This window comes from Anneissia japonica, unplaced genomic scaffold, assembly GCF_011630105.1.
Source record: "Anneissia japonica isolate Jap-2015-1 unplaced genomic scaffold, ASM1163010v1 scaffold287726_len2788222_cov184, whole genome shotgun sequence".
Taxonomy (NCBI): domain Eukaryota; kingdom Metazoa; phylum Echinodermata; class Crinoidea; order Comatulida; family Comatulidae; genus Anneissia; species Anneissia japonica.
This window is the reverse complement of record NW_022705125.1, coordinates 1,518,661-1,529,871: the sequence shown is the minus strand read 5'-3', so window position 1 is coordinate 1,529,871 and position 11,211 is coordinate 1,518,661. Positions and strand designations below refer to the sequence as shown.

General features: G+C 33.2%; 1 protein-coding gene across 1 annotated transcript in view; it reads right to left on the bottom strand.

Moving 5' to 3' along the window:
- Window positions 1–8,178, bottom strand: part of LOC117105291 (neuronal acetylcholine receptor subunit alpha-6-like) — a 25,335-nt gene extending 17,157 nt beyond the window's left edge. Inside the window, exon 1 of the mRNA XM_033246405.1 lies at window positions 8,098–8,178. The gene's annotated coding sequence lies outside the window, so the exon portion shown is untranslated. The remainder of the gene's footprint in view (window positions 1–8,097) is intronic.
- Between the last annotated feature and the right edge of the window lie 3,033 nt (window positions 8,179–11,211).

Genomic DNA, 11,211 nt, shown 5'->3' with positions numbered 1-11,211 from the left:
ATATATATATATATATATATATATATATATATATATATCTGTGTGTGTTCATATACTTGTTAGTATGTGTATTTATATGTGTGCGTATGTGTGTATATGCATGCATGTATATATATGAATGTGTATATTTACGTGTGTGTATTTATATGCAATATGTTTATATGTATGTGTATGTATTAAGTACATTTATACTATACACTTATGCTGCATATTATCTTGATTTTGATTTTTGTTTTGTCAATTGTTTATCTCTTTCTTGCTTTTTACTGTAAAGCTGTTTGTTTTTACTTTGATTTGGAATTTTGTATTTCTGTGATGTTTTTCTTTTCTTTTACTATTTTTCTGTTTACCTTTGCGTTTCCTTTTTTACTTTTGTTCAATTTTACTGTATTGTTTTTTTATTAGTTAGTCTGGACGCACCACTGAATAGTGTGTGCCACTGTTGTAAAAGTGTGCGCCAATAAAAACTGAAACAAACTATCACCAGCGGTTAGTAAAATAAGTTCGTTCGTAGGTGGCGCTTTTTAGAAAGAATACAAGATATTAAAACGGCCTAATTTTATAGCGCTTAAAATAATCATAAAAATGTAAAAAAAAAGTGAATCTGGGACATGATACTGCACGTTGCCATACCTTACATTAAAAAAGGAACACATAATGTAAGAGCAAGATATCGGAAAAGGCAAAACGGTTCTAATAAACAAACATGAACATGACCCATTCTCCTGAGCTGCATAATTTGTATGCACGATGAATATTAATATATTACATAAATTATAACTTTAATCCATAAGCTATCTAAAGTACATTGTTTCATTATTAAAGGATTAACAATGTTTACGGTTAAACTTAATATTTTAAAAGCTTTCACTATTTAAAAAATCGGGTTAAATATGTCATAAAGCTATAATACAGGTGCGCTAAACACATTATTTACTATGTACAGCCAGTTAGTCAGGGTTCCAGGCTGTAAAATTATCAAATCAAATCAAATATACTTTTATTTTCCATACAATCTTCGTATATTCAGTAGTTAATCTACCAGGTAAGAATAAATTCATGCTAAAAAAAAGTTCGCCCTCCCAGCCAGTCACCATGTTGTTATCATCCTAGTGAGTAAGTGGTCACACATGAACATTTTTAATATCCATAGCAATCCAGTCTATTGTAAAATGCCTCATTCCAGAGCTGAGCCGTAAATAGAGAGAGTTTGGCCAACTTGGCGCATGGCGCCATGTCGTTACCAAACAGCGTGCGCGCGTCTTGATTTAGTGTATGTATTAAAACAATCATTATACAATAATATTTAATTTTTTTATCTTTAAAATCTTCTTAGTTGCATAATTAATTGATTTGTAAAGCATAATTAGGCAGGTTTGCATAGCACAGAACTCCTTGGACAAGTTTTCGCTTTTATTGGAGGATTCAATTTTTATTGTTAATTATAACTTAAGCTAGGCAGGCTAGGCCTTTGACTGATACTTCCTGTAGCTTTCTGCAAATATAGATAATTTAACAACAAAGTGTAACATTGCATCTTTTAGAAATATCATTGCTGCATTGAAAATCCTTCCTTTTCTCTTATCATTGTAATTATATTTATAGTATTAGGCATATAGGCCGATTTATGTACTACCTTATGGTGTTAGGCAGAAGAAGTACTGAAATCTAGGCCTAGTAGTGGTAATAGGTGGATTACCGCGAAGTGGGGCGGACGGCACATGCCTTAATAATACTACGTGGATAGCGAGAATTTTCGATCGCCATTTAAATTTTAAATAAAATCCCAAATCCTCCTCCTTTTTGAAATTTAAGGAAATTGATACATTTTTGTTCCTTTGTTGGATCGATTGCAGCAACCCCAAACCGAACATAACGGTATTTCACATTATATAGAATTAATCATCCATCATAACTGCTAACTTCCTTTCCTATCGCGTTAGTTTGTGGCTCGCCAATGTTTTGTATACTGAGGAGAGTATGCTTCTCCCACACTTGCAAAGTCTTTTGCAGTGACAGAAAGATTCGTTAAGCTTTTTTTTTTTTTTTTTATCAAACCACCACAGATACATTTCCTAGGCCTAGGCGATACACACAGCGTGCATCACTTTCGGCGGCCGTGGTTAGGCCTACGTTTGAATTCCCACTCAATGGCGGGTATTCCTGGAATTGTATTACCGATTATTTTTATTTGATTACAATACTAATATTACAGTTTATTAATTGATGTTATTTTTCTCTTTTACAGAAACAAAGCAATGTAAGTCGATTGGTTTTAGATCAGTAATAGTTGTTTGTTTATCATAGGCCTACGTTTGTTTTTTTGTTTGTTGCGTTTCCATTAGGCCTACCATTAATGTTCTGATCATATTTTTTTCATTTTAATATGTATCAGTACTGTATCTATTCTGGTCACATAAGGGTAAAATCTGGTTTAAACGGAGTTGTTATTTAAATAGTGGGGTTTTAATTACAGAAAATTGTTGAAAAGTGGAGGGGCGACAATCGATATGATGTCCCTCTACTTGAGTGGGACGTGTCCCCCCTCTCTCTCACCGATCAACGCATATGTGGAAGACGATAGGTCTTCCCTCGATTATATCCAAATATCTTTATCTCATTAACCATTCCCGAAGTGTTTTTTTTAATAATTATTTTTATTTTATTTTATTTTTCATTTTCTTCAATTGCTATTAAGCATGGTTGTGTTTTTTGGTGTTGCATTTAATATCAAATCAAATAATAAAAAAATATTCTATGATATTTAAATTCGAGGGTTGAGCCAGGATTTGCCCTGTTTTTTAAAAGCAAAGTTACCATTTTGCATTTAGCTGTGCCGTCCTACTGTCAAAGTTAAAAAAAAATGTTTTGTGTGGGAATCGAACACACAACCACCAGGTTTGCTATTCATTATCCACCATCAACTAAACTGCCTTAAAAGAAAATAAATAAAAATAAAAAACAAATTGGTTCGTGTGGTAATCGAAGACACAACCTCCAGGTTTGCTCTTCATTATCCACCATCAAATAAGCTGCCTTAAAAAAAAAAAAAAAAAAAAATTACGCCCGCAAAAAAAACAAAAACAAAAAAAAAAAAAAAAAATTGGTTCGTGTGGGAATCGAACACACAACCACCATGTTTCCCTTAACATGATTGGTCTATTTTTTTCTAAATTGCATAATGAATTTTTCAAACATTTTTGTCTATTTAAAAAAAAGTGCGTAAGTTATGGAGATGATAACAATCAAAAATCGTTTATAAATTTAATTCTACATCTTTAGACAAAAATAAACCCTCTTGACCAATGGCCCAATTTTTTGACACTATGAGCATGCGTAATATTAACCTGCAGTGTATATATACGAAGATTTTTTTTCTAGTAGGATCAGAGTTGACTAACTGGTACTTGGTGTGGTACTAGGTTTATCGCATTTATAGCTTAGGGGCCGCGGTTTACCTCCCTCCGTTTAGTCATGCCGGATCAGGGGTAGTAAACTCTTCGATCGTGGGTTCGATTCCAACACAAGTCAGTTTTTTTATTTTTTTTAAGGCAGTTTAGTTGATGGTGGATAATGAATAGCAAACATGGAGGTTGTGTGTTCTATTTCCACACGAATCAATTTTTTTTTTAAGGCAGTTTAGTTGATGGTGGGTAATGAATGTATTGTACTCGTTGATGACGTCGCAAACTAACAACAAACATGATGTCGCGAAATAACAACAAACAACAACCTGTCATGTCCGAGCCTATAGGCCGTCATGGAAGCTCACTGGTTCCTGTGTAATTCATGATGAATGTTACAATCTTTTCAGAGCTGATAAGCTGGAACAATGTTTTAGACAGTGCCCATCAATGGAAGGATTTTATTACTTTGAGGAATTGAAGTTAGCGAAGTCCTTGGCTTGCTTAACCGTTTTTCTTCGATCGTCGCTTCCAACCGTCTAGCCTAAAGAGGGCCTAGGCCTAACTGCTGTAGGCCTACCCTCTGCTGCCGCGGGGCTAGGCTCCCTTGGATTGGACAGTGAAGTATGCCTAGGCGTTAGTTAGTAACGTTAGTTTAGTTAGTACTGATAGGATTAGTGACATCTGTAACGCTGGCTACCATCGCCAGTGCTACGCACGATTTACCAACAAATGCAAAGTAGAACAAGCAAGAAAGCAAGAAAAAACTTTAATTTAAAGAGAATCCCATACAGGTATTTGCAGCCTAGGCCCTACTAGATAAAGCCTACTTAGTTTAGAGCAGGGGCCTATGCTTACTACTCAGGCCCGGGGGCCAGATTTATCGAACTAGAAATCAGCTTAAATTCGTCATAAGTTTTTCGCTTAAGTCAAATTTATCCATATTGCTTATCTTAAAAATTGCTTAAAATTAGAAAGTCGATTGTACGTTTGCGCCATCTAAGACGATTTTTAAGCTAAGATTTTGCTAAAATTGGGTAATAAATCAGCTTAAGATATTTATTAGGGACATCTTAACTTTTTTGACTTAAGACATTTGCTAAGCTGAGATTGATAAACCCCGGGCCTGCTTATATTTGTCATTCTAGGCTAGCTAGGGCCAATTGACCTACTTAAGTACTTAATATTTAAGCATGAATGAATGGCATTGAATATGGTAGCGAACGAACTAATTTAATTAAACACAATTGTATTATTATTATTTTTATTAATTAAAATAATAATAATATTATTATATTATTATTATTAAAATAATAATAATATTAAATTATTATTATATTATGGTTATTGAAGTATTTTGTGTAAAGCCATTTCTGTTAATTGAATAATAATATAACGTACGATGTAATGTACTCACTATAAATATTTCATCCGTGTCCCAGATATCTTAATGGAATATTTATAGTGAGTAAATTCAATAACCATAATACAGTAAGTCGTATACAGCCTTAACAACAGTGAATATGTGGATGCAAGCAACAGATGTAAATTTTTTTTCTTTTGTTGACCGAAGGTCATTTATTCACAAATATCATTACAGTATATCATTATAAAGTTTTCATTAACATCTCTTAATGAATGTGTACAAAGACAAGTTGTTCCTTATTTTCATTTTTTTTACTTGTTGACCAAAGGTCATTAAATTACCACCATAATAATCACAATAATAATAATAATGATAATCACAATCAATAATATTATTATTAATAATAATAATAGTAATAATTATAATAACAATAATAATAATAATAATCATAATAATAATCACATAATACATCATAAAATGGATTTTATTATATATCAATTATTAGATTCTTAAATTTACAAGATTTTTGTAATATAATTTTTTCCTGAAGGTTTTTTTCTATATTTAAGCTCAGCATAAAGATTGGTATAATAAGCTTTGATAGCTCAGTGATGTTTCACGTGATATTAGCCATGTTTTATAAATTACAAAAGTTGCCAAGGTCATGAGTTCATTTACAGTATTGTATTTATCTTATATATTGTGAATTCCCTTAACAATTGTATTCATATTTATATCTACTATAAATCCATTGTTTTTTAACAATGATGTAAAATATTAAATCGATTATTATTATTGCTTTATTTTTAATAATTCATTATTACTTTTTATTATTTAATTATTGTTATTAAAATATTATTATTATTGTGCATATTGTTGGGTGTAGGCTGACGTTACTACAATAACTCAATTTACTAGAACAATTCTTATACAGTATTTGTTTATTCACACTTTCGTAAACTTTGAATGATACAGACAGATAATTATTAAATAAAAATTGATGGACACTTGAATTTCATGTTGATTTTTAATTTTGCCTGTAGCCTATGACATTGTGGTGGTGATGATTGTTAATTGCAGTAAAGTATAATAATGGTTAAAAACAATTTATTAAACAATATAGAGAAATGCCAAAATCCTCTGATTCCCTTCGGAAATAACTTCTAATGACGAACTATTGTCTGCAGTTGTCTTTGTTGGTCATTCAACTGTCATTTTATCTATTTTTACGCTGATATTACCATTCTCAATAATCTATAAAACACCCACATAACAACGTCACGTTAGATCGTTCGGTGGGAACGCTGTGGCGACGCCGGTAGGGTCAATTTTCGTTGGAAGGTATCAAGATGATAAACAGTTTCATTGGACTGAATTCTTGCTTATGTTAACCATATGCTTACCTAAGATTATATTACGCTGGTTTCAAATGGAATAACTGACAACTTTGGTTTGTGTCAATGTTTTAATAAGTACGTAAAACTATGCCACAAATACGTATGCAAAAATGCACAGGGACACCACACAGTGAAATAGATTCAAGTATAAGATGTTTCAAATGAAATTTATCGTAGCTATTAATTATTATCAATACGGTCCAGGCGTCATTCCTTGAATCGGGACGGTACGTATACTACTTTACCGCTTGAGTTCATGATGTACACATAACATGGGTCATATCATGTAAAGATTGTCCCGAATTATGATTTGTATTTTTAAAGTACTATTACTAGAGATAGGTCACTGCATTCAACAATTATGTGGATATTCATTGTACTGTTATTTATTATCAACTATTTCCACGGCGTCACTAATTTTTTAATTGATTTAATATGCTGAATCATTATTAATTATATATACCTATTATATATTTCTATAAATCAATCAACAAATGTCTCATGAATCACACTATCGTAAATAGGCCTATTGAAGTATGAAGTATTATTAATTCTCTATTAAAGCATTATTCGAGCACCTTCATTATGATTATTAAAATTATTATTAATAACAGCATGTATACTACTATCTGACTCCGTTGTTTGCATGATAGTGAAAATGTTACCTTTCAGAGTCTTCGTTTTTTCTGGGTCCGAGCTTTCGCTGTTGTCACAACAGAAAAACTTACAAATATATACAAAGAACATGGTGTACAAGCATACCATAGACCATTTAATACCATCAGATCCTTTTTAGTACACCCCAAAGACAACACTCCAAAAGCCAACATATGTAGAGCAATTTATAAAATATGTTGCCCGGAATGCCCCGCCACGTACGTTGGTGAGACAACAAGAGCAATTGGCACTAGATACAAAGAACACACAAGACAATCTGGATTAATCACAGCAGTTCAAAACACAACATACAAATGGAAAACATGGAAGTAGTGTGCCGTGAGGGACAATACTGGAAAAGGAAAATAAAGGAAAGCATTGAGATTCACACCCAGAGGCCCACCCTGAATAGAGACACAGGATATGACCTACCTGCCATCTTCAGTGACCTGCTGTTACGTGACCGTTCAACTATAGAATGGTCACAGAATCAGTAAGGTAGTTCCCTGAATGATGCTGTTGTGACAACAGCGAAAGCTCGGACTCAAAAAAAACAAAAAAAACAAAAAAAACAATACCCTGAAAATAACATTTTCACTATCAGTATTATTATTAATATTATTATTATTATTATTATTATTATTATTATTATTATTATTATTATTATTATTTATATATATTATTTATCAACCGTATTAACATTGAAAACATGAATTAGTCTATGTGGATAAAATTATCACAGAAAATAAACTTATATTATATATATTATTTGACAGAATTATTTGACAGAATCAAATACAGTACGGTAGATAACATTTTTATTTAAATGCAGGTCTTGCAAGACTGGCATGGCATTGCATCAGGGTTGCCATTTGGCCTTTTTGACGGCCAGATTCCTCAAATCTGGCCGTATAAAAATTTGCCTGGCCGTAACGTTTAAAAAGTCACGGTCAAACTATATTCTGTCTCTTATACACATCTAATAGGCCTATTGAAGTATTATTGAAGAATTATTTATTATTATTATTAATATTAATTATTTATTATTATTATTTTATATATTATTTATCAACCATATTAACATTGAACCTATGAATTAGCCTATGTGGATAAAATTATCACAGATAATGTGCTTATCTGGCTAATTTGCATAACAATACCGCACATAAGGCTAATTCAAGTTAGACGGCTTAAACCAGTCAGCTTTCTATCCTGGTAACAGTTAAAAGTCCTTGATTTAACAGCAAAATTAAATAATAAATGAGCTGCCTACCATTTCAACCTAAAAATGCCCAAAAACAGAGATTTTTGGTTAAAACTTTGGATTACCCTTTCTCCCACATCCTTTCAAGCTCCAGTCGATTTCAGCGTTGCCAGCAAAATTTAAATTATGCCAGTGGCCTCGCTCAAATTATGCCAGATTGGGCCAAATTATGCCAAATCTGCAAAATGGCTCTAAACACCGCCACCAACGACTGCAGTCCAACTCGCGCTAAAGGTTAAAAAAAATCTATATTGCCCAAGCATAAGATGATTTTTGGGAATCGGGGTCGGCCGGGATTTTTTTTATTTGCTGTCTATAGGCCTAGGCCTATACAACAGGCCTTACAAATAATATAGGCCTATATTTGTTTTTTTAAATACAATTTTAGGGTATATGATTGCACCACGGTCAGCATCGGCCCAAGACGGTATTGAACGGTTTGTAATATTTTACATAATTACATGTCATAAAATATAAACTATCTAAAAAAAATCACATCATTGAACCATTCAAGTACTGTATGAGTGCATTCATTATGACTGTGAAATAAAAAATACAGGTACTTTTGTTTTTAACAAGATTTTAATCAACGGCGGCGGAACGTTTTGAAAGTGGGGGGAATTTCATAAGGTCGAATATGCGAGCGAAGCGAGCATCTACAGGAGGGAAGAGCCGCCAAGGGCCCCCGGTGGGGGTGCAGGGGGCGAAGCCCCCTGGAAGGTACGGATATTTTACGAAGTTTGGTGAATTTTAAAAGTTATTTTATAGGCATCAAGCTGCTGTAATATGATTTCATATTTGTTGTAATTTCCAGTGGCGGATCAAGGAATTCGAAATAGAAGGGCCCAGGGAGGGTACTTTCAAAGATAGAAGATCTATACCATGGTGGGAAGAAAATTTGTGATTATGGCACCTCTAGATGGCAGGAAATTGTACTTCCAGACATTCCAGGGTGACTACGGGCGGCCTGGCTGGGTCCCCTTGAATCCACCAATGGGTACTTCAGCAGATGGAGAATGTATACCACCTCATCCCCACCATAGTTGGGACTGAGGTAAGAAAATTTGTGATTATGACATATCTAAATGGTCGGAAATTACACTCTTAGACTTTGAATATAATTTTTCTTATATCGCCATTAAAAAAAATTGAACAATTTAGCCTTTCCACTCCCCCTGAACGCGCCACAGATTTCTAAACAAAGTCGAAGTTGAGATTGCTTCCAAGACCTCAATGAATTATATATTATGAGGGTTATCCTCGATATGGGTTCCCCGACGAAAACTTCACTTTTCCCCCGATAGATAAAAATTACCCTTCTACGTAGCTCGGAAATAATACTCCAACTGTGGCGGGTCCAGGAAGTCGAAATAGAGGGGTTCAGGGAGAGTCTTGCGTAAATAGAATGTCCACCCGCCTCAGCCCCACAATTGTTGAGGTTGAGGTAAGAAAATTATGATTATGGCACCTAGATGGCCAGAAATGGCACTCTCAGATTGAAAGTTGAATACAATTTTGTCTGTTTTCTCCATTTTTTAAAAAATAATTTTGAAAAAAAAATAGGATGGGATCCCGTGCTGACTGGGTTTCTCCTTGAATCTGCCACTGTTCAATATACCACTTGACATAGCCTATAATTTTGTTTCACAAATGATTAATTGCTAATGTCAAGCGAAATATTTTTTTATTCGAAATATTTTTTATTGACTCAATACAGTTTTTACAACCTATAACACATTAACTACATTGTACTGTAAATTCTGTAGTTAACCTTCAGACAACTTTATTTCAAAAAATAGCCTAATTAAGTATCTTATTGTTTTCGTTAAATTAGAGTTTAAATGTGGTTATATTACACTAGTTTGAAGGTTTACTCTAAGCCAATCAGTTACACTTACTATACATCTTCGTGGTTAGCATAAAGAGAACTAGAACGTCGCTCCATTAAGAGTGCCTATCTCCCCCCATATGCCTAAATACAGAATTCACGAATGCAGGCGATTTTTTCTATGCTCGAGGGTGGATTTTTCAAAGAAACTTTACAGACGCACCTATACAGACGTCAATCAACATTTGGTTGCTCAACTCAAAGGGAAATTGTAATGTTCGTTATAAAATGAAAAAAAAAAAAATCCATACTTTCTAATAATAGTAATAGGCCTAATAATAGGTCGATTTATAAGGTGCAAATAATCAAGGTGTAAACACGAAAAATAATACTAATAGTAATAATAATAATAATAATAATAATAATAATAATATTAATAATAATAATAATAATAATAATAATAATAATAATAATAATAATAATAATAATAATAATAATAATAATAATAATAATGACATTGCAGCGTTCGTAAAATGTGTGTCACTGGTGCTGAGAACAGTCACAAAAGTGGGGGGGTCTCTCCCCCCCCCCAGTAGAAAAAGTAGTGATACAATCTAGTTTTTGGCTATTTTAGCCGACAAGTTAATTGTTTGAAATAGGGCATTAACAAAAAAAAAAGTAAAAAGTTGATTATATACCAGTGGAACATCTTAAAGTAATATTCTTGTTAAGGTGTTCCTATAGTAGCGTGAACTGTTACTTAAGAAGGGAGCTTGGTCCCCAATTCTGTCCCATAAGCTGCCTGATCTCTCAAATGGAGCAACATAATTGGTCAATTCTAGACCTCAGTTACTTGCGGCGACGACGCTGCCTATCGCACACCCGGTAGTATGGGGTGCCATACGCAGCAAAAGTCCATGTTAAAATAAAAATGTAATTGCAAAATTCAATGTCTAATTTATCAAAACGTAGGCGTAAATTTCTCAAAATGTAGATCTAGTTTCCCAAAATGATGTTCTAATTTTTCAAAACGTAGTTCAATTTTTTCAAAATGTAGTTCTAATTTCTTTAAAATGTAATTCAAATGCAAAACGTAGGTCTGCCTTGATCAAACGCCCTCTCCAAATTCTATTCCAAAACGTAAATCAAAAATCAGCCTGGTTATGAAATGCATTTGACAACAACACTAGAAACGGACTTTTGCTGCGTGTGGCACTAGACTTGCGAAATGTAAATCAAAACTAATCAGCCAAGCATGACGTGGGCCTGTTCCATTAATGATGGGGGAATCATTT